The following is a 20,959-nucleotide window of genomic DNA, read 5'->3' on the forward strand; positions in this document are numbered from 1 at the left end:
CAGTCATGCCCGAACAACAGCAATGTCGCGCCCGGTGCTGCTTGGAAAAGAAGGAAGTTTGGTGATGAGGAAAAAATAGCAAGCACTTTACACACTGGCAGCGGTGGGATTCGAACCCACGGCCCCGAAGAGACTGGAGCCTAAATCCAGCGCCTTGGACCGCTCGGCCACGCTACCTCCTGTCAAAGCTCTGCCTTCAGAATCTGATATCTGGTGATTGAAATGTGGTTTTCTTGCATTTTGACCTTTGAGTCGAGGATTTTACATTGAACGAATCAAATAAATGGACTTTCTGAACAATATTCATGCGACGAGGTGGCCGAGTGTTTGAGGTGATGGATTCCTAATCCATTGTGCTCTGCACGCATGGTTTTGTATCTCATTCGCGCCATTATTGCATTTACCGTTTGATGCGTCGCTTCCTTCCTGAAATTCAACCAGATGTCTTGGGCCTCGCTCCAATCCGAAGCCACGGTGGATGAATTTTGCATTGCTCGCTGATCTCTGCTCAAATCAGCAAGGAAAAATTGGTGCACGGAGGTGTTGCGAGTGTAAGATGTGAATAACGTGAAGGATCAAGAAAGTGCACAATTACGCCCCGGTAAAGCGAGTATCTGTCCACAGATAATACCTGACCTGCTGAGTGTTGCCAGCAGTTTCTCGTTTTTTTTTGAGCTTTCACTATAGCCGTTTTCCTGACAACTTGAAACTTTACTCAAGGGCGCAGCTTCAAGCACAACTTTCTTGAGCTCTACTCACACACAACATCGCTCTTTACTTTCCGACACACTCGCTGTAAAATCTGACTTATCCGCACACAGCTTCCTGCGCCACGAAAATTTGAAACACCTTTCGCTCTTGGCCTGCAATCGCTGCTTTTTCGCCACAGGCGCTCTTTACATTTATCCTCTACTCGATTCAATCCCATGTTTAAACAGAACTATTAAGATCAAGGCGGAATACTTCCGATCTTCCTGGGCCGCCCCAACTTGCCAAATGTGCACCTCTCAACCGCCACTCGCAGCTCTGTCGCGCTGCCCGTCGGTCACGCAACTCAACTGCTGAAAGAAAAAATCCAAAAAGCATCAAAACAAAATCCAGTTCTTCAGTTACCATCACCTGGATCACAAGATTCGACAAGTAAAATTCGTGAACAATCGGGCGGCTGTCTTTCCAGAGGCCAGCCCTGCTTTCATCGTGTTTGTCTGTCGAGCGGTCACGCAGATCGAAATGTGTCGACTGGTTTCAAGGCGCAAATGAACATTGGTGCGAATCGGACATCTGCCCAATAGAAACAGTGGTCACAGCAGAACAAATTTAAACGCGTGAGATCATGAAAGTGAATGCTGGAGTCGGCAATGCCGCAGGATAGTTTCCATGAAGTGGAAGGAAGAAAGGAAAGGCGGCATATTGGCTGTGGAAGGAAGAAAAAGTGGGGAAAACAGGCCAGTTTGAACTGTGGAGCATCAAGTCCAGGCATGTGAGAGTGCTGGATTTGAAGGAATGGTTCGGTTTTTGCCAGCAACAAAAAATATTTCTTTTTTGTGCAAAAGATTGATTTCTTGCTGCATTCTATTAGTGTATGTGGTAGAGAACAAAAGAGGTAATCGAAACTATACTGTAGCTCGTATTCAAACCGAACAAACTGCGACCTCAACGCAGAGCATGGACGAGGATCCGATCAAGGCGAAGCGCATCAGGTGGGGCAGTCATGCCCGAACAACAGCAATGTCGCGCCCGGTGCTGCTTGGAAAAGAAGGATGTTTGGTGATGAGGAAAAAATAGCAAGCACTTTACACACTGGCAGCGGTGGGATTCGAACCCACGGCCCCGAAGAGACTGGAGCCTAAATCCAGCGCCTTGGACCGCTCGGCCACGCTACCACGTGTCAAAGCTCTGCCTTCAGAATCTGATATCTGGTGATTGAAATGTGGTTTTCTTGCATTTTGACCTTTGAGTCGAGGATTTTACATTGAACGAATCAAATAAATGGACTTTCTGAACAATATTCATGCGACGAGGTGGCCGAGTGTTTGAGGTGATGGATTCCTAATCCATTGTGCTCTGCACGCATGGTTTTGTATCTCATTCGCGCCATTATTGCATTTACCGTTTGATGCGTCGCTTCCTTCCTGAAATTCAACCAGATGTCTTGGGCCTCGCTCCAATCCGAAGCCACGGTGGATGAATTTTGCATTGCTCGCTGATCTCTGCTCAAATCAGCAAGGAAAAATTGGTGCACGGAGGTGTTGCGAGTGTAAGATGTGAATAACGTGAAGGATCAAGAAAGTGCACAATTACGCCCCGGTAAAGCGAGTATCTGTCCACAGATAATACCTGACCTGCTGAGTGTTGCCAGCAGTTTCTCGTTTTTTTTTGAGCTTTCACTATAGCCGTTTTCCTGACAACTTGAAACTTTACTCAAGGGCGCAGCTTCAAGCACAACTTTCTTGAGCTCTACTCACACACAACATCGCTCTTTACTTTCCGACACACTCGCTGTAAAATCTGACTTATCCGCACACAGCTTCCTGCGCCACGAAAATTTGAAACACCTTTCGCTCTTGGCCTGCAATCGCTGCTTTTTCGCCACAGGCGCTCTTTACATTTATCCTCTACTCGATTCAATCCCATGTTTAAACAGAACTATTAAGATCAAGGCGGAATACTTCCGATCTTCCTGGGCCGCCCCAACTTGCCAAATGTGCACCTCTCAACCGCCACTCGCAGCTCTGTAGCGCTGCCCGTCGGTCACGCAACTCAACTGCTGAAAGAAAAAATCCAAAAAGCATCAAAACAAAATCCAGTTCTTCAGTTACCATCACCTGGATCACAAGATTCGACAAGTAAAATTCGTGAACAATCGGGCGGCTGTCTTTCCAGAGGCCAGCCCTGCTTTCATCGTGTTTGTCTGTCGAGCGGTCACGCAGATCGAAATGTGTCGACTGGTTTCAAGGCGCAAATGAAGATTGGTGCGAATCGGACATCTGCCCAATAGAAACAGTGGTCACAGCAGAACAAATTTAAACGCGTGAGATCATGAAAGTGAATGCTGGAGTCGGCAATGCCGCAGGATAGTTTCCATGAAGTGGAAGGAAGAAAGGAAAGGCGGCATATTGGCTGTGGAAGGAAGAAAAAGTTGGGAAAACAGGCCAGTTTGAACTGTGGAGCATCAAGTACAGGCATGTGAGAGTGCTGGATTTGAAGGAATGGTTCGGTTTTTGCCAGCAACACAAAATATTTCTTTTTTGTGCAAAAGATTGATTTCTTGCTGCATTCTATTAGTGTATGTGGTAGAGAACAAAAGAGGTAATCGAAACTATACTGTAGCTCGTATTCAAACCGAACAAACTGCGACCTCAACGCAGAGCATGGACGAGGATACGATCAAGGCGAAGCGCATCAGGTGGGGCAGTCATGCCCGAACAACAGCAATGTCGCGCCCGGTGCTGCTTGGAAAAGAAGGATGTTTGGTGATGAGGAAAAAATAGCAAGCACTTTACACACTGGCAGCGGTGGGATTCGAACCCACGGCCCCGAAGAGACTGGAGCCTAAATCCAGCGCCTTGGACCGCTCGGCCACGCTACCACGTGTCAAAGCTCTGCCTTCAGAATCTGATATCTGGTGATTGAAATGTGGTTTTCTTGCATTTTGACCTTTGAGTCGAGGATTTTCCATTGAACGAATCAAATAAATGGACTTTCTGAACAATATTCATGCGACGAGGTGGCCGAGTGTTTGAGGTGATGGATTCCTAATCCATTGTGCTCTGCACGCATGGTTTTGTATCTCATTCGCGCCATTATTGCATTTACCGTTTGATGCGTCGCTTCCTTCCTGAAATTCAACCAGATGTCTTGGGCCTCGCTCCAATCCGAAGCCACGGTGGATGAATTTTGCATTGCTCGCTGATCTCCGCTCAAATCAGCAAGGAAAAATTGGTGCACGGAGGTGTTGCGAGTGTAAGATGTGAATAACGTGAAGGATCAAGAAAGTGCACAATTACGCCCCGGTAAAGCGAGTATCTGTCCACAGATAATACCTGACCTGCTGAGTGTTGCCAGCAGTTTCTCGTTTTTTTTTGAGCTTTCACTATAGCCGTTTTCCTGACAACTTGAAACTTTACTCAAGGGCGCAGCTTCAAGCACAACTTTCTTGAGCTCTACTCACACACAACATCGCTCTTTACTTTCCGACACACTCGCTGTAAAATCTGACTTATCCGCACACAGCTTCCTGCGCCACGAAAATTTGAAACACCTTTCGCTCTTGGCCTGCAATCGCTGCTTTTTCGCCACAGGCGCTCTTTACATTTATCCTCTACTCGATTCAATCCCATGTTTAAACAGAACTATTAAGATCAAGGCGGAATACTTCCGATCTTCCTGGGCCGCCCCAACTTGCCAAATGTGCACCTCTCAACCGCCACTCGCAGCTCTGTAGCGCTGCCCGTCGGTCACGCAACTCAACTGCTGAAAGAAAAAATCCAAAAAGCATCAAAACAAAATCGAGTTCTTCAGTTACCATCACCTGGATCACAAGATTCGACAAGTAAAATTCGTGAACAATCGGGCGGCTGTCTTTCCAGAGGCCAGCCCTGCTTTCATCGTGTTTGTCTGTCGAGCGGTCACGCAGATCGAAATGTGTCGACTGGTTTCAAGGCGCAAATGAACATTGGTGCGAATCGGACATCTGCCCAATAGAAACAGTGGTCACAGCAGAACAAATTTAAACGCGTGAGATCATGAAAGTGAATGCTGGAGTCGGCAATGCCGCAGGATAGTTTCCATGAAGTGGAAGGAAGAAAGGAAAGGCGGCATATTGGCTGTGGAAGGAAGAAAAAGTTGGGAAAACAGGCCAGTTTGAACTGTGGAGCATCAAGTACAGGCATGTGAGAGTGCTGGATTTGAAGGAATGGTTCGGTTTTTGCCAGCAACACAAAATATTTCTTTTTTGTGCAAAAGATTGATTTCTTGCTGCATTCTATTAGTGTATGTGGTAGAGAACAAAAGAGGTAATCGAAACTATACTGCAGCTCGTATTCAAACCGAACAAACTGCGACCTCAACGCAGAGCATGGACGAGGATACGATCAAGGCGAAGCGCATCAGGTGGGGCAGTCATGCCCGAACAACAGCAATGTCGCGCCCGGTGCTGCTTGGAAAAGAAGGATGTTTGGTGATGAGGAAAAAATAGCAAACACTTTACACGTTGGCAGCGGTGGGATTCGAACCCACGCCCCCGAAGAGACTGGAGCCTTAATCCAGCGCCTAAGACCGCTCGGCCACGCTACCACGTGTCAAATCTCTGCTTCAGAATCTGATATCTGGTGATTGAAATGTGGTTTTCTTGCATTTTGACCTTTGAGTCGAGGATTTTCCATTGAACGAATCAAATAAATGGACTTTCTGAACAATATTCATGCGACGAGGTGGCCGAGTGTTTGAGGTGATGGATTCCTAATCCATTGTGCTCTGCACGCATGGTTTTGTATCTCATTCGCGCCATTATTGCATTTTCCGTTTGACACGTCGCTTCCTTCCTGAAATTCAACCAGATGTCTTGGGCCTCGCTCCAATCCGAAGCCACGGTGGATGAATTTTGCATTGCTCGCTGATCTCTGCTCAAATCAGCAAGGAAAAATTGGTGCACGGAGGTGTTGCGAGTGTAAGATGTGAATAACGTGAAGGATCAAGAAAGTGCACAATTACGCCCCGGTAAAGCGAGTATCTGTCCACAGATAATACCTGACCTGCTGAGTGTTGCCAGCAGTTTCTCGTTTTTTTTGAGCTTTCACTATAGCCGTTTTCCTGACAACTTGAAACTTTACTCAAGGGCGCAGCTTCAAGCACAACTTTCTTGAGCTCTACTCACACACAACATCGCTCTTTACTTTCCGACACACTCGCTGTAAAATCTGACTTATCCGCACACAGCTTCCTGCGCCACGAAAATTTGAAACACCTTTCGCTCTTGGCCTGCAATCGCTGCTTTTTCGCCACAGGCGCTCTTTACATTTATCCTCTACTCGATTCAATCCCATGTTTAAACAGAACTATTAAGATCAAGGCGGAATACTTCCGATCTTCCTGGGCCGCCCCAACTTGCCAAATGTGCACCTCTCAACCGCCACTCGCAGCTCTGTAGCGCTGCCCGTCGGTCACGCAACTCAACTGCTGAAAGAAAAAATCCAAAAAGCATCAAAACAAAATCCAGTTCTTCAGTTACCATCACCTGGATCACAAGATTCGACAAGTAAAATTCGTGAACAATCGGGCGGCTGTCTTTCCAGAGGCCAGCCCTGCTTTCATCGTGTTTGTCTGTCGAGCGGTCACGCAGATCGAAATGTGTCGACTGGTTTCAAGGCGCAAATGAACATTGGTGCGAATCGGACATCTGCCCAATAGAAACAGTGGTCACAGCAGAACAAATTTAAACGCGTGAGATCATGAAAGTGAATGCTGGAGTCGGCAATGCCGCAGGATAGTTTCCATGAAGTGGAAGGAAGAAAGGAAAGGCGGCATATTGGCTGTGGAAGGAAGAAAAAGTTGGGAAAACAGGCCAGTTTGAACTGTGGAGCATCAAGTACACATGTGAGAGTGCTGGATTTGAAGGAATGGTTCGGTTTTTGCCAGCAACAAAAAATATTTCTTTTTTGTGCAAAAGATTGATTTCTTGCTGCATTCTATTAGTGTATGTGGTAGAGAACAAAAGAGGTAATCGAAACTATACTGTAGCTCGTATTCAAACCGAACAAACTGCGACCTCAACGCAGAGCATGGACGAGGATACGATCAAGGCGAAGCGCATCAGGTGGGGCAGTCATGCCCGAACAACAGCAATGTCGCGCCCGGTGCTGCTTGGAAAAGAAGGATGTTTGGTGATGAGGAAAAAATAGCACGCACTTTACACGCTGGCAGCGGTGGGATTCCAAACCACGCCCCCGAAGAAACTGGAGCCTTAATCCAGCGCCTTAGACCGCTCGGCCACGCTACCACGTGTCAAAGCTCTGCCTTCAGAATCTGATATCTGGTGATTGAAATGTGGTTTTCTTGCATTTTGACCTTTGAGTCGAGGATTTTCCATTGAACGAATCAAATAAATGGACTTTCTGAACAATATTCATGCGACGGGGTGGCCGAGTGTTTGAGGTGATGGATTCCTAATCCATTGTGCTCTGCACGCATGGTTTTGTATCTCATTCGCGCCATTATTGCATTTACCGTTTGATGCGTCGCTTCCTTCCTGAAATTCAACCAGATGTCTTGGGCCTCGCTCCAATCCGAAGCCACGGTGGATGAATTTTGCATTGCTCGCTGATCTCTGCTCAAATCAGCAAGGAAAAATTGGTGCACGGAGGTGTTGCGAGTGTAAGATGTGAATAACGTGAAGGATCAAGAAAGTGCACAATGACGCCCCTGTAAAGCGAGTATCTATCCACAGATAATACCTGACCTGCTGAGTGTTGCCAGCAGTTTCTGGATTTATTTTTGAGCTTTCATTATAGCCGTTTTCCTGACAACTTGAAACTTTACTCAAGGGCGCAGCTTCAAGCACAACTTTCTTGAGCTCTACTCACACACAACATCGCTCTTTACTTTCCGACACACTCGCTTTAAAATCTGGCTTATCCGCACACAGCTTCCTGCGCCACGAAAATTTGAAACACCTTTCGCTCTTGGCCTGCAATCGCTCCTTTTTCGCCACAGGCGCTCTTTACATTTATCCTCTACTCGATTCAATCCCATGTTTAAACAGAACTATTAAGATCAAGGCGGAACACTTCCGATCTTCCTGGGCCGCCCCAACTTGCCAAATGTTCACCTCTCAACCGCCACTCGCAGCTCTGTCGCGCTGCCCGTCGGTCACGCAACTCAACTGCTGAAAGAAAAAATCCAAAAAGCATCAAAACAAAATCCAGTTCTTCAGTTACCATCACCTGGATCACAAGATTCGACAAGTAAAATTCGTGAACAATCGGGCGGCTGTCTTTCCAGAGGCCAGCCCTGCTTTCATCGTGTTTGTCTGTCGAGCGGTCACGCAGATCGAAATGTGTCGACTGGTTTCAAGGCGCAAATGAACATTGGTGCGAATCGGACATCTGCCCAATAGAAACAGTGGTCACAGCAGAACAAATTTAAACGCGTGAGATCATGAAAGTGAATGCTGGAGTCGGCAATGCCGCAGGATAGTTTCCATGAAGTGGAAGGAAGAAAGGAAAGGCGGCATATTGGCTGTGGAAGGAAGAAAAAGTGGGGAAAACAGGCCAGTTTGAACTGTGGAGCATCAAGTACAGGCATGTGAGAGTGCTGGATTTGAAGGAATGGTTCGGTTTTTGCCAGCAACAAGAAATATTACTTTTTTGTGAAAAAGATTGATTTCTTGCTGCATTCTATTAGTGTATGTGGTAGAGAACAAAAGATGTAATCGAAACTATACTGCAGCTCGTATTCAAACCGAACAAACTGCGACCTCAACGCAGAGAATGGACGAGGATACGATCAAGGCGAAGCGCATCAGGTGGGGCAGTCATGCCCGAACAACAGCAATGTCGCGCCCGGTGCTGCTTGGAAAAGAAGGATGTTTGGTGATGAGGAAAAAATAGCAAGCACTTTACATGTTGGCAGCAGTGGGATTCGAACCCACGCCCCCGAAGAGACTGGAGCCTTAATCCAGCGCCTTAGACCGCTCGGCCACGCTACCACGTGTCAAAGCTCTGCCTTCAGAATCTGATATCTGGTGATTGAAATGTGGTTTTCTTGCATTTTGACCTTTGAGTCGAGGATTTTCCATTGAACGAATCAAATAAATGGACTTTCTGAACAATATTCATGCGACGAGGTGGCCGAGTGTTTGAGGTGATGGATTCCTAATCCATTGTGCTCTGCACGCATGGTTTTGTATCTCATTCGCGCCATTATTGCATTTACCGTTTGATGCGTCGCTTCCTTCCTGAAATTCAACCAGATGTCTTGGGCCTCGCTCCAATCCGAAGCCACGGTGGATGAATTTTGCATTGCTCGCTGATCTCTGCTCAAATCAGCAAGGAAAAATTGGTGCACGGAGGTGTTGCGAGTGTAAGATGTGAATAACGTGAAGGATCAAGAAAGTGCACAATGACGCCCCTGTAAAGCGAGTATCTATCCACAGATAATACCTGACCTGCTGAGTGTTGCCAGCAGTTTCTGGATTTATTTTTGAGCTTTCATTATAGCCGTTTTCCTGACAACTTGAAACTTTACTCAAGGGCGCAGCTTCAAGCACAACTTTCTTGAGCTCTACTCACACACAACATCGCTCTTTACTTTCCGACACACTCGCTTTAAAATCTGGCTTATCCGCACACAGCTTCCTGCGCCACGAAAATTTGAAACACCTTTCGCTCTTGGCCTGCAATCGCTCCTTTTTCGCCACAGGCGCTCTTTACATTTATCCTCTACTCGATTCAATCCCATGTTTAAACAGAACTATTAAGATCAAGGCGGAACACTTCCGATCTTCCTGGGCCGCCCCAACTTGCCAAATGTTCACCTCTCAACCGCCACTCGCAGCTCTGTCGCGCTGCCCGTCGGTCACGCAACTCAACTGCTGAAAGAAAAAATCCAAAAAGCATCAAAACAAAATCCAGTTCTTCAGTTACCATCACCTGGATCACAAGATTCGACAAGTAAAATTCGTGAACAATCGGGCGGCTGTCTTTCCAGAGGCCAGCCCTGCTTTCATCGTGTTTGTCTGTCGAGCGGTCACGCAGATCGAAATGTGTCGACTGGTTTCAAGGCGCAAATGAACATTGGTGCGAATCGGACATCTGCCCAATAGAAACAGTGGTCACAGCAGAACAAATTTAAACGCGTGAGATCATGAAAGTGAATGCTGGAGTCGGCAATGCCGCAGGATAGTTTCCATGAAGTGGAAGGAAGAAAGGAAAGGCGGCATATTGGCTGTGGAAGGAAGAAAAAGTTGGGAAAACAGGCCAGTTTGAACTGTGGAGCATCAAGTACAGGCATGTGAGAGTGCTGGATTTGAAGGAATGGTTAGGTTTTTGCCAGCAACAAAAAATATTTCTTTTTTGTGCAAAAGATTGATTTCTTGCTGCATTCTATTAGTGTATGTGGTAGAGAACAAAAGAGGTAATCGAAACTATACTGTAGCTCGTATTCAAACCGAACAAACTGCGACCTCAACGCAGAGCATGGACGAGGAGACGATCAAGGCAAAGCGCATCAGGTGGGACAGTCATGCCCGAACAACAGCAATGTCGCGCCCGGTGCTGCTTGGAAAAGAAGGATGTTTGGTGATGAGGAAAAAATAGCAAGCACTTTACATGTTGGCAGCGGTGGGATTCGAACCCACGCCCCCGAAGAGACTGGAGCCTTAATCCAGCGCCTTAGACCGCTCGGCCACGCTACCACCTGTCAAAGCTCTGCCTTCAGAATCTGATATCTGGTGATTGAAATGTGGTTTTCTTGCATTTTGACCTTTGAGTCGAGGATTTTCCATTGAACGAATCAAATAAATGGTCTTTCTGAGCAATATTCATGCGACGAAGTGGCCGAGTGTTTGAGGTGATGGATTCCTAATCCATTGTGCTCTGCACGCATGGTTTTGTATCTCATCCGCGCCATTATTGCATTTACCGTTTGATGTGTCGCTTCCTTCCTGAAATTCAACCAGATGTCTTGGGCCTCGCTCCAATCCGAAGCCACGGTGGATGAATTTTGCATTGCTCGCTGATCTCTGCTCAAATCAGCAAGGAAAAATTGGTGCACGGAGGTGTTGCGAGTGTAAGATGTGAATAACGTGAAGGATCAAGAAAGTGCACAATTACGCCCCGGTAAAGCGAGTATCTATCCACAGATAATACCTGACCTGCAGAGTGTTGCCAGCAGTTTCTGGATTTATTTTTGAGCTTTCACTATAGCCGTTTTCCTGACAACTTGAAACTTTACTCAAGGGCGCAGCTTCAAGCACAACTTTCTTGAGCTCTACTCACACACAACATCGCTCTTTACTTTCCGACACACTCGCTTTAAAATCTGGCTTATCCGCACACAGCTTCCTGCGCCATGAAAATTTGAAACACCTTTCGCTCTTGGCCTGCAATCGCTCCTTTTTCGCCACAGGCGCTCTTTACATTTATCCTCTACTCGATTCAATCCCATGTTTAAACAGAACTATTAAGATCAAGGCGGAATACTTCCGATCTTCCTGGGCCGCCCCAACTTGCCAAATGTGCACCACTCAACCGCCACTCGCAGCTCTGTCGCGCTGCCCGTCGGTCACGCAACTCAACTGCTGAAAGAAAAAATCCAAAAAGCATCAAAACAAAATCCAGTTTTTCAGTTACCATCACCTGGATCACAAGATTCGACAAGTAAAATTCGTGAACAATCGGGCGGCTGTCTTTCCAGAGGCCAGCCCTGCATTCATCGTGTTTGTCTGTCGAGCGGTCACGCAGATCGAAATGTGTCGACTGGTTTCAAGGCGCAAATGAACATTGGTGCGAATCGGACATCTGCCCAATAGAAACAGTGGTCACAGCAGAACAAATTTAAACGCGTGAGATCATGAAAGTGAATGCTGGAGTCGGCAATGCCGCAGGATAGTTTCCATGAAGTGGAAGGAAGAAAGGAAAGGCGGCATATTGGCTGTGGAAGGAAGAAAAAGTGGGGAAAACAGGCCAGTTTGAACTGTGGAGCATCAAGTACAGGCATGTGAGAGTGCTGGATTTGAAGGAATGGTTAGGTTTTTGCCAGCAACAAAAAATATTACTTTTTTGTGAAAAAGATTGATTTCTTGCTGCATTCTATTAGTGTATGTGGTAGAGAACAAAAGAGGGAATCGAAACTATACTGCAGCTCGTATTCAAACCGAACAAACTGCGACCTCAACGCAGAGAATGGACGAGGATACGATCAAGGCGAAGCGCATCAGGTGGGGCAGTGATGCCCGAACAACAGCAATGTCGCGCCCGGTGCTGCTTGGAAAAGAAGGATGTTTGGTGATGAGGAAAAAATAGCAAGCACTTTACATGTTGGCAGCGGTGGGATTCGAACCCACGCCCCCGAAGAGACTGGAGCCTTAATCCAGCGCCTTAGACCGCTCGGCCACGCTACCACGTGTCAAAGCTCTGCCTTCAGAATCTGATATCTGGTGATTGAAATGTGGTTTTCTTGCATTTTGACCTTTGAGTCGAGGATTTTCCATTGAACGAATCAAATAAATGGTCTTTCTGAGCAATATTCATGCGACGAGGTGGCCGAGTGTTTGAGGTGATGGATTCCTAATCCATTGTGCTCTGCACGCATGGTTTTGTATCTCATCCGCGCCATTATTGCATTTACCGTTTGATGTGTCGCTTCCTTCCTGAAATTCAACCAGATGTCTTGGGCCTCGCTCCAATCCGAAGCCACGGTGGATGAATTTTGCATTGCTCGCTGATCTCTGCTCAAATCAGCAAGGAAAAATTGGTGCACGGAGGTGTTGCGAGTGTAAGATGTGAATAACGTGAAGGATCAAGAAAGTGCACAATGACGCCCCGGTAAAGCGAGTATCTATCCACAGATAATACCTGACCTGCTGAGTGTTGCCAGCAGTTTCTGGATTTATTTTTGAGCTTTCACGATAGCCGTTTTCCTGACAACTTGAAACTTTACTCAAGGGCGCAGTTTCAAGCACAACTTTCTTGAGCTCTACTCACACACAACATCGCTCTTTACTTTCCGACACACTCGCTTTAAAATCTGGCTTATCCGCACACAGCTTCCTGCGCCACGAAAATTTGAAACACCTTTCGCTCTTGGCCTGCAATCGCTCCTTTTTCGCCACAGGCGCTCTTTACATTTATCGTCTACTCGATTCAATCCCATGTTTAAACAGAACTATTAAGATCAAGGCGGAATACTTCCGATCTTCCTGGGCCGCCCCAACTTGCCAAATGTGCACCTCTCAACCGCCACTCGCAGCTCTGCAGCGCTGCCCGTCGGTCACGCAACTCAACTGCTGAAAGAAAAAATCCAAAAAGCATCAAAACAAAATCCAGTTCTTCAGTTACCATCACCTGGATCACAAGATTCGACAAGTAAAATTCGTGAACAATCGGGCGGCTGTCTTTCCAGAGGCCAGCCCTGCTTTCATCGTGTTTGTCTGTCGAGCGGTCACGCAGATCGAAATGTGTCGACTGGTTTCAAGGCGCAAATGAACATTGGTGCGAATCGGACATCTGCCCAATAGAAACAGTGGTCACAGCAGAACAAATTTAAACGCGTGAGATCATGAAAGTGAATGCTGGAGTCGGCAATGCCGCAGGATAGTTTCCATGAAGTGGAAGGAAGAAAGGAAAGGCGGCATATTGGCTGTGGAAGGAAGAAAAAGTTGGGAAAACAGGCCAGTTTGAACTGTGGAGCATCAAGTACAGGCATGTGAGAGTGCTGGATTTGAAGGAATGGTTAGGTTTTTGCCAGCAACAAAAAACATTTCTTTTTTGTGCAAAAGATTGATTTCTTGCTGCATTCTATTAGTGTATGTGGTAGAGAACAAAAGAGGTAATCGAAACTATACTGTAGCTCGTATTCAAACCGAACAAACTGCGACCTCAACGCAGAGCATGGACGAGGATACGATCAAGGCGAAGCGCATCAGGTGGGGCAGTCATGCCCGAACAACAGCAATGTCGCGCCCGGTGCTGCTTGGAAAAGAAGGATGTTTGGTGATGAGGAAAAAATTTGAGTCGAGGATTTTCCATTGAACGAATCAAATAAATGGTCTTTCTGAGCAATATTCATGCGACGAGGTGGCCGAGTGTTTGAGGTGATGGATTCCTAATCCATTGTGCTCTGCACGCATGGTTTTGTATCTCATCCGCGCCATTATTGCATTTACCGTTTGATGTGTCGCTTCCTTCCTGAAATTCAACCAGATGTCTTGGGCCTCGCTCCAATCCGAAGCCACGGTGGATGAATTTTGCATTGCTCGCTGATCTCTGCTCAAATCAGCAAGGAAAAATTGGTGCACGGAGGTGTTGCGAGTGTAAGATGTGAATAACGTGAAGGATCAAGAAAGTGCACAATGACGCCCCGGTAAAGCGAGTATCTATCCACAGATAATACCTGACCTGCTGAGTGTTGCCAGCAGTTTCTGGATTTATTTTTGAGCTTTCACTATAGCCGTTTTCCTGACAACTTGAAACTTTACTCAAGGGCGCAGCTTCAAGAACAACTTTCTTGAGCTCTACTCACACACAACATCGCTCTTTACTTTCCGACACACTCGCTTTAAAATCTGGCTTATCCGCACACAGCTTCCTGCGCCACGAAAATTTGAAACACCTTTCGCTCTTGGCCTGCAATCGCTCCTTTTTCGCCACAGGCGCTCTTTACATTTATCGTCTACTCGATTCAATCCCATGTTTAAACAGAACTATTAAGATCAAGGCGGAACACTTCCGATCTTCCTGGGCCGCCCCAACTTGCCAAATGTGCACCTCTCAACCGCCACTCGCAGCTCTGTCGCGCTGCCCGTCGGTCACGCAACTCAACTGCTGAAAGAAAAAATCCAAAAAGCATCAAAACAAAATCCAGTTCTTCAGTTACCATCACCTGGATCACAAGATTCGACAAGTAAAATTCGTGAACAATCGGGCGGCTGTCTTTCCAGAGGCCAGCCCTGCTTTCATCGTGTTTGTCTGTCGAGCGGTCACGCAGATCGAAATGTGTCGACTGGTTTCAAGGCGCAAATGAACATTGGTGCGAATCGGACATCTGCCCAATAGAAACAGTGGTCACAGCAGAACAAATTTAAACGCGTGAGATCATGAAATTGAATGCTGGAGTCGGCAATGCCGCAGGATAGTTTCCATGAAGTGGAAGGAAGAAAGGAAAGGCGGCATATTGGCTGTGGAAGGAAGAAAAAGTGGGGAAAACAGGCCAGTTTGAACTGTGGAGCATCAAGTACAGGCATGTGAGAGTGCTGGATTTGAAGGAATGGTTCGGTTTTTGCCAGCAACAAAAAATATTTCTTTTTTGTGCAAAAGATTGATTTCTTGCTGCATTCTATTAGTGTATGTGGTAGCGAACAAAAGAGGTAATCGAAACTATACTGTAGCTCGTATTCAAACCGAACAAACTGCGACCTCAACGCAGAGCATGGACGAGGATACGATCAAGGCGAAGCGCATCAGGTGGGGCAGTCATGCCCGAACAACAGCAATGTCTCGCCCGGTGCTGCTTGGAAAAGAAGGATGTTTGGTGATGAGGAAAAAATAGCAAGCACTTTACACGCTGGCAGCGGTGGGATTCGAACCCACGCCCCCGAAGAGACTGGAGCCTTAATCCAGCGCCTTAGACCGCTCGTCCACGCTACTACCTGTCAAAGCTCTGCCTTCAGAATCTGATATCTGGTGATTGAAATGTGGTTTTCTTGCATTTTGACCTTTGAGTCGAGGATTTTCCATTGAACGAATCAAATAAATGGTCTTCCTGAGCAATATTCATGCGACGAGGTGGCCGAGTGTTTGAGGTGATGGATTCCTAATCCATTGTGCTCTGCACGCATGGTTTTGTATCTCATCCGCGCCATTATTGCATTTACCGTTTGATGTGTCGCTTCCTTCCTGAAATTCAACCAGATGTCTTGGGCCTCGCTCCAATCCGAAGCCACGGTGGGTGAATTTTGCATTGCTCGCTGATCTCTGCTCAAATCAGCAAGGAAAAATTGGTGCACGGAGGTGTTGCGAGTGTACGATGTGAATAACGTGAAGGATCAAGAAAGTGCACAATGACGCCCCGGTAAAGCGAGTATCTATCCACAGATAATACCTGACCTGCTGAGTGTTGCCAGCAGTTTCTGGATTTATTTTTGAGCTTTCACTATAGCCGTTTTCCTGACACTTGAAACTTTACTCAAGGGCGCAGCTTCAAGCACAACTTTCTTGAGCTCTACTCACACACAACATCGCTCTTTACTTTCCGACACACTCGCTTTAAAATCTGGCTTATCCGCACACAGCTTCCTGCGCCACGAAAATTTGAAACACCTTTCGCTCTTGGCCTGCAATCACTCCTTTTTCGCCACAGGCGCTCTTTACATTTATCCTCTACTCGATTCAATCCCATGTTTAAACAGAACTATTAAGATCAAGGCGGAATACTTCCGATCTTTCTGGGCCGCCCCAACTTGCCAAATGTGCACCTCTCAACTGGCACTCGCAGCTCTGTCGCGCTGCCCGTCGGTCACGCAACTCAACTGCTGAAAGAAAAAATCCAAAAAGCATCAAAACAAAATCCAGTTCTTCAGTTACCATCACCTGGATCACAAGATTCGACAAGTAAAATTCGTGAACAATCGGGCGGCTGTCTTTCCAGAGGCCAGCCCTGCTTTCATCGTGTTTGTCTGTCGAGCGGTCACGCAGATCGAAATGTGTCGACTGGTTTCAAGGCGCAAATGAACATTGGTGCGAATCGGACATCTGCCCAATAGAAACAGTGGTCACAGCAGAACAAATTTAAACGCGTGAGATCATGAAAGTGAATGCTGGAGTCGGCAATGCCGCAGGATAGTTTCCATGAAGTGGAAGGAAGAAAGGAAAGGCGGCATATTGGCTGTGGAAGGAAGAAAAAGTTGGGAAAACAGGCCAGATTGAACTGTGGAGCATCAAGTACAGGCATGTGAGAGTGCTGGATTTGAAGGAATGGTTAGGTTTTTGCCAGCAACAAAAAATATTTATTTTTTGTGCAAAAGATTGATTTCTTGCTGCATTCTATTAGTGTATGTGGTAGAGAACAAAAGAGGTAATCGAAACTATACTGTAGCTCGTATTCAAACCGAACAAACTGCGACCTCAACGCAGAGCATGGACGAGGATACGATCAAGGCGAAGCGCATCAGGTGGGGCAGTCATGCCCGAACAACAGCAATGTCGCGCCCGGTGCTGCTTGGAAAAGAAGGATGTTTGGTGATGAGGAAAAAATAGCAAGCACTTTACACGCTGGCAGCGGTGGGATTCGAACCCACGCCCCCGAAGAGACTGGAGCCTTAATCCAGCGCCTTAGACCGCTCGGCCACGCTACCACGTGTGAAAGCTCTACCTTCAGAATCTGATATCTGGTGATTGAAATGTGGTTTTCTTGCATTTTGACCTTTGAGTCGAGGATTTTCCATTGAACGAATCAAATAAATGGACTTTCTGAGCAATATTCATGCGACGAAGTGGCCGAGTGTTTGAGGTGATGGATTCCTAATCCATTGTGCTCTGCACGCATGGTTTTGTATCTCATCCGCGCCATTATTGCATTTACCGTTTGATGTGTCGCTTCCTTCCTGAAATTCAACCAGATGTCTTGGGCCTCGCTCCAATCCGAAGCCACGGTGGATGAATTTTGCATTGCTCGCTGATCTCTGCTCAAATCAGCAAGGAAAAATTGGTGCACGGAGGTGTTGCGAGTGTAAGATGAGAATAACGTGAAGGATCAAGAAAGTGCACAATGACGCCCCGGTAAAGCGAGTATCTGTCCACAGATAATACCTGACCTGCTGAGTGTTGCCAGCAGTTTCTGGATTTATTTTTGAGCTTTCACTATAGCCGTTTTCCTGACAACTTGAAACTTTACTCAAGGGCGCAGCTTCAAGCACAACTTTCTTGAGCTCTACTCACACACAACATCGCTCTTTACTTTCCGACACACTCGCTTTAAAATCTGGCTTATCCGCACACAGCTTCCTGCGCCACGAAAATTTGAAACACCTTTCGCTCTTGGCCTGCAATCGCTCCTTTTTCGCCACAGGCGCTCTTTACATTTATCCTCTACTCGATTCAATCCCATGTTTAAACAGAACTATTAAGATCAAGGCGGAACACTTCCGATCTTCCTGGGCCGCCCCAACTTGCCAAATGTGCACCTCTCAACCGCCACTCGCAGCTCTGTCGCGCTGCCCGTCGGTCACGCAACTCAACTGCTGAAAGAAAAAATCCAAAAAGCATCAAAACAAAATCCAGTTCTTCAGTTACCATCACCTGGATCACAAGATTCGACAAGTAAAATTCGTGAACAATCGGGCGGCTGTCTTTCCAGAGGCCAGCCCTGCTTTCATCGTGTTTGTCTGTCGAGCGGTCACGCAGATCGAAATGTGTCGACTGGTTTCAAGGCGCAAATGAACATTGGTGCGAATCAGACATCTGCCCAATAGAAACAGTGGTCACAGCAGAACAAATTTAAACGCGTGAGATCATGAAATTGAATGCTGGAGTCGGCAATGCCGCAGGATAGTTTCCATGAAGTGGAAGGAAGAAAGGAAAGGCGGCATATTGGCTTTGGAAGGTAGAAAAAGTGGGGAAAACAGGCCAGTTTGAACTGTGGAGCATCAAGTACAGGCATGTGAGAGTGCTGGATTTGAAGGAATGGTTCGGTTTTTGCCAGCAACAAAAAATATTTCTTTTTTGTGCAAAAGATTGATTTCTTGCTGCATTCTATTAGTGTATGTGGTAGAGAACAAAAGAGGTAATCGAAACTATACTGTAGCTCGTATTCAAACCGAACAAACTGCGACCTCAACGCAGAGCATGGACGAGGATACGATCAAGGCGAAGCGCATCAGGTGGGGCAGTCATGCCCGAACAACAGCAATGTCTCGCCCGGTGCTGCTCGGAAAAGAAGGATGTTTGGTGATGAGGAAAATATAGCAAGCACTTTACACGCTGGCAGCGGTGGGATTCGAACCCACGCCCCCGAAGAGACTGGAGCCTTAATCCAGCGCCTTAGACCGCTCGTCCACGCTACCACCTGTCAAAGCTCTGCCTTCAGAATCTGATATCTGGTGATTGAAATGTGGTTTTCTTGCATTTTGACCTTTGAGTCGAGGATTTTCCATTGAACGAATCAAATAAATGGTCTTCCTGAGCAATATTCATGCGACGAGGTGGCCGAGTGTTTGAGGTGATGGATTCCTAATCCATTGTGCTCTGCACGCATGGTTTTGTATCTCATCCGCGCCATTATTGCATTTACCGTTTGATGTGTCGCTTCCTTCCTGAAATTCAACCAGATGTCTTGGGCCTCGCTCCAATCCGAAGCCACGGTGGGTGAATTTTGCATTGCTCGCTGATCTCTGCTCAAATCAGCAAGGAAAAATTGGTGCACGGAGGTGTTGCGAGTGTAAGATGTGAATAACGTGAAGGATCAAGAAATTGCACAATGACGCCCCGGTAAAGCGAGTATCTATCCACAGATAATACCTGACCTGCTGAGTGTTGCCAGCAGTTTCTGGATTTATTTTTGAGCTTTCACTATAGCCGTTTTCCTGACAACTTGAAACTTTACTCAAGGGCGCAGCTTCAAGCACAACTTTCTTGAGCTCTACTCACACACAACATCGCTCTTTACTTTCCGACACACTCGCTTTAAAATCTGGCTTATCCGCACACAGCTTCCTGCGCCACGAAAATTTGAAACACCTTTCGCTCTTGGCCTGCAATCACTCCTTTTTCGCCACAGGCGCTCTTTACATTTATCCTCTACTCGATTCAATCCCATGTTTAAACAGAACTATTAAGATCAAGGCGGAATACTTCCGATCTTCCTGGGCCGCCCCAACTTGCCAAATGTGCACCTCTCAACTGGCACTCGCAGCTCTGTCGCGCTGCCCGTCGGTCACGCAACTCAACTGCTGAAAGAAAAAATCCAAAAAGCATCAAAACAAAATCCAGTTCTTCAGTTACCATCACCTGGATCACAAGATTCGACAAGTAAAATTCGTGAACAATCGGGCGGCTGTCTTTCCAGAGGCCAGCCCTGCTTTCATCGTGTTTGTCTGTCGAGCGGTCACGCAGATCGAAATGTGTCGACTGGTTTCAAGGCGCAAATGAACATTGGTGCGAATCGGACATCTGCCCAATAGAAACAGTGGTCACAGCAGAACAAATTTAAACGCGTGAGATCATGAAAGTGAATGCTGGAGTCGGCAATGCCGCAGGATAGTTTCCATGAAGTGGAAGGAAGAAAGGAAAGGCGGCATATTGGCTGTGGAAGGAAGAAAAAGTTGGGAAAACAGGCCAGATTGAACTGTGGAGCATCAAGTACAGGCATGTGAGAGTGCTGGATTTGAAGGAATGGTTAGGTTTTTGCCAGCAACAAAAAATATTTATTTTTTGTGCAAAAGATTGATTTCTTGCTGCATTCTATTAGTGTATGTGGTAGAGAACAAAAGAGGTAATCGAAACTATACTGTAGCTCGTATTCAAACCGAACAAACTGCGACCTCAACGCAGAGCATGGACGAGGATACGATCAAGGCGAAGCGCATCAGGTGGGGCAGTCATGCCCGAACAACAGCAATGTCGCGCCCGGTGCTGCTTGGAAAAGAAGGATGTTTGGTGATGAGGAAAAAATAGCAAGCACTTTACACGCTGGCAGCGGTGGGATTCGAACCCACGCCCCCGAAGAGACTGGAGCCTTAATCCAGCGCCTTAGACCGCTCGGCCACGCTACCACGTGTGAAAGCTCTGCCTTCAGAATCTGATATCTGGTGATTGAAATGTGGTTTTCTTGCATTTTGACCTTTGAGTCGAGGATTTTCCATTGAACGAATCAAATAAATGGACTTTCTGAGCAATATTCATGCGACGAAGTGGCCGAGTGTTTGAGGTGATGGATTCCTAATCCATTGTGCTCTGCACGCATGGTTTTGTATCTCATCCGCGCCATTATTGCATTTACCGTTTGATGTGTCGCTTCCTTCCTGAAATTCAACCAGATGTCTTGGGCCTCGCTCCAATCCGAAGCCACGGTGGATGAATTTTGCATTGCTCGCTGATCTCTGCTCAAATCAGCAAGGAAAAATTGGTGCACGGAGGTGTTGCGAGTGTAAGATGAGAATAACGTGAAGGATCAAGAAAGTGCACAATGACGCCCCGGTAAAGCGAGTATCTGTCCACAGATAATACCTGACCTGCTGAGTGTTGCCAGC

General features: G+C 46.7%; 12 non-coding genes across 12 annotated transcripts; all 12 read right to left on the bottom strand.

Annotated features, from left to right (window-relative positions):
- Positions 1–95: 95 nt before the first annotated feature.
- trnal-uag (transfer RNA leucine (anticodon UAG)) lies at positions 96–177 on the bottom strand. The gene has a single exon. It is a non-coding gene; the product is annotated as a tRNA-Leu (tRNA).
- A 1,624-nt stretch (positions 178–1,801) lies between these two features.
- On the bottom strand, positions 1,802–1,883 carry trnal-uag (transfer RNA leucine (anticodon UAG)). Its single transcript has one exon. It is a non-coding gene; the product is annotated as a tRNA-Leu (tRNA).
- Positions 1,884–3,507: 1,624 nt separating this feature from the next.
- Positions 3,508–3,589, bottom strand: trnal-uag (transfer RNA leucine (anticodon UAG)). Its single transcript has one exon. It is a non-coding gene; the product is annotated as a tRNA-Leu (tRNA).
- A 1,624-nt stretch (positions 3,590–5,213) lies between these two features.
- trnal-aag (transfer RNA leucine (anticodon AAG)) lies at positions 5,214–5,295 on the bottom strand. The gene has a single exon. It is a non-coding gene; the product is annotated as a tRNA-Leu (tRNA).
- Positions 5,296–6,915: 1,620 nt separating this feature from the next.
- trnal-aag (transfer RNA leucine (anticodon AAG)) lies at positions 6,916–6,997 on the bottom strand. Its single transcript has one exon. It is a non-coding gene; the product is annotated as a tRNA-Leu (tRNA).
- Positions 6,998–8,622: 1,625 nt separating this feature from the next.
- On the bottom strand, positions 8,623–8,704 carry trnal-aag (transfer RNA leucine (anticodon AAG)). Its single transcript has one exon. It is a non-coding gene; the product is annotated as a tRNA-Leu (tRNA).
- A 1,625-nt stretch (positions 8,705–10,329) lies between these two features.
- trnal-aag (transfer RNA leucine (anticodon AAG)) lies at positions 10,330–10,411 on the bottom strand. Its single transcript has one exon. It is a non-coding gene; the product is annotated as a tRNA-Leu (tRNA).
- A 1,625-nt stretch (positions 10,412–12,036) lies between these two features.
- trnal-aag (transfer RNA leucine (anticodon AAG)) lies at positions 12,037–12,118 on the bottom strand. Its single transcript has one exon. It is a non-coding gene; the product is annotated as a tRNA-Leu (tRNA).
- Positions 12,119–15,280: 3,162 nt separating this feature from the next.
- On the bottom strand, positions 15,281–15,362 carry trnal-aag (transfer RNA leucine (anticodon AAG)). Its single transcript has one exon. It is a non-coding gene; the product is annotated as a tRNA-Leu (tRNA).
- Positions 15,363–16,986: 1,624 nt separating this feature from the next.
- On the bottom strand, positions 16,987–17,068 carry trnal-aag (transfer RNA leucine (anticodon AAG)). Its single transcript has one exon. It is a non-coding gene; the product is annotated as a tRNA-Leu (tRNA).
- A 1,625-nt stretch (positions 17,069–18,693) lies between these two features.
- On the bottom strand, positions 18,694–18,775 carry trnal-aag (transfer RNA leucine (anticodon AAG)). The gene has a single exon. It is a non-coding gene; the product is annotated as a tRNA-Leu (tRNA).
- Positions 18,776–20,400: 1,625 nt separating this feature from the next.
- On the bottom strand, positions 20,401–20,482 carry trnal-aag (transfer RNA leucine (anticodon AAG)). The gene has a single exon. It is a non-coding gene; the product is annotated as a tRNA-Leu (tRNA).
- Positions 20,483–20,959: the final 477 nt, after the last annotated feature.

The sequence above is a fragment of the Heptranchias perlo genome, chromosome 35 (genome assembly GCF_035084215.1).
Source record: "Heptranchias perlo isolate sHepPer1 chromosome 35, sHepPer1.hap1, whole genome shotgun sequence".
NCBI classification, from domain to species: domain Eukaryota; kingdom Metazoa; phylum Chordata; class Chondrichthyes; order Hexanchiformes; family Hexanchidae; genus Heptranchias; species Heptranchias perlo.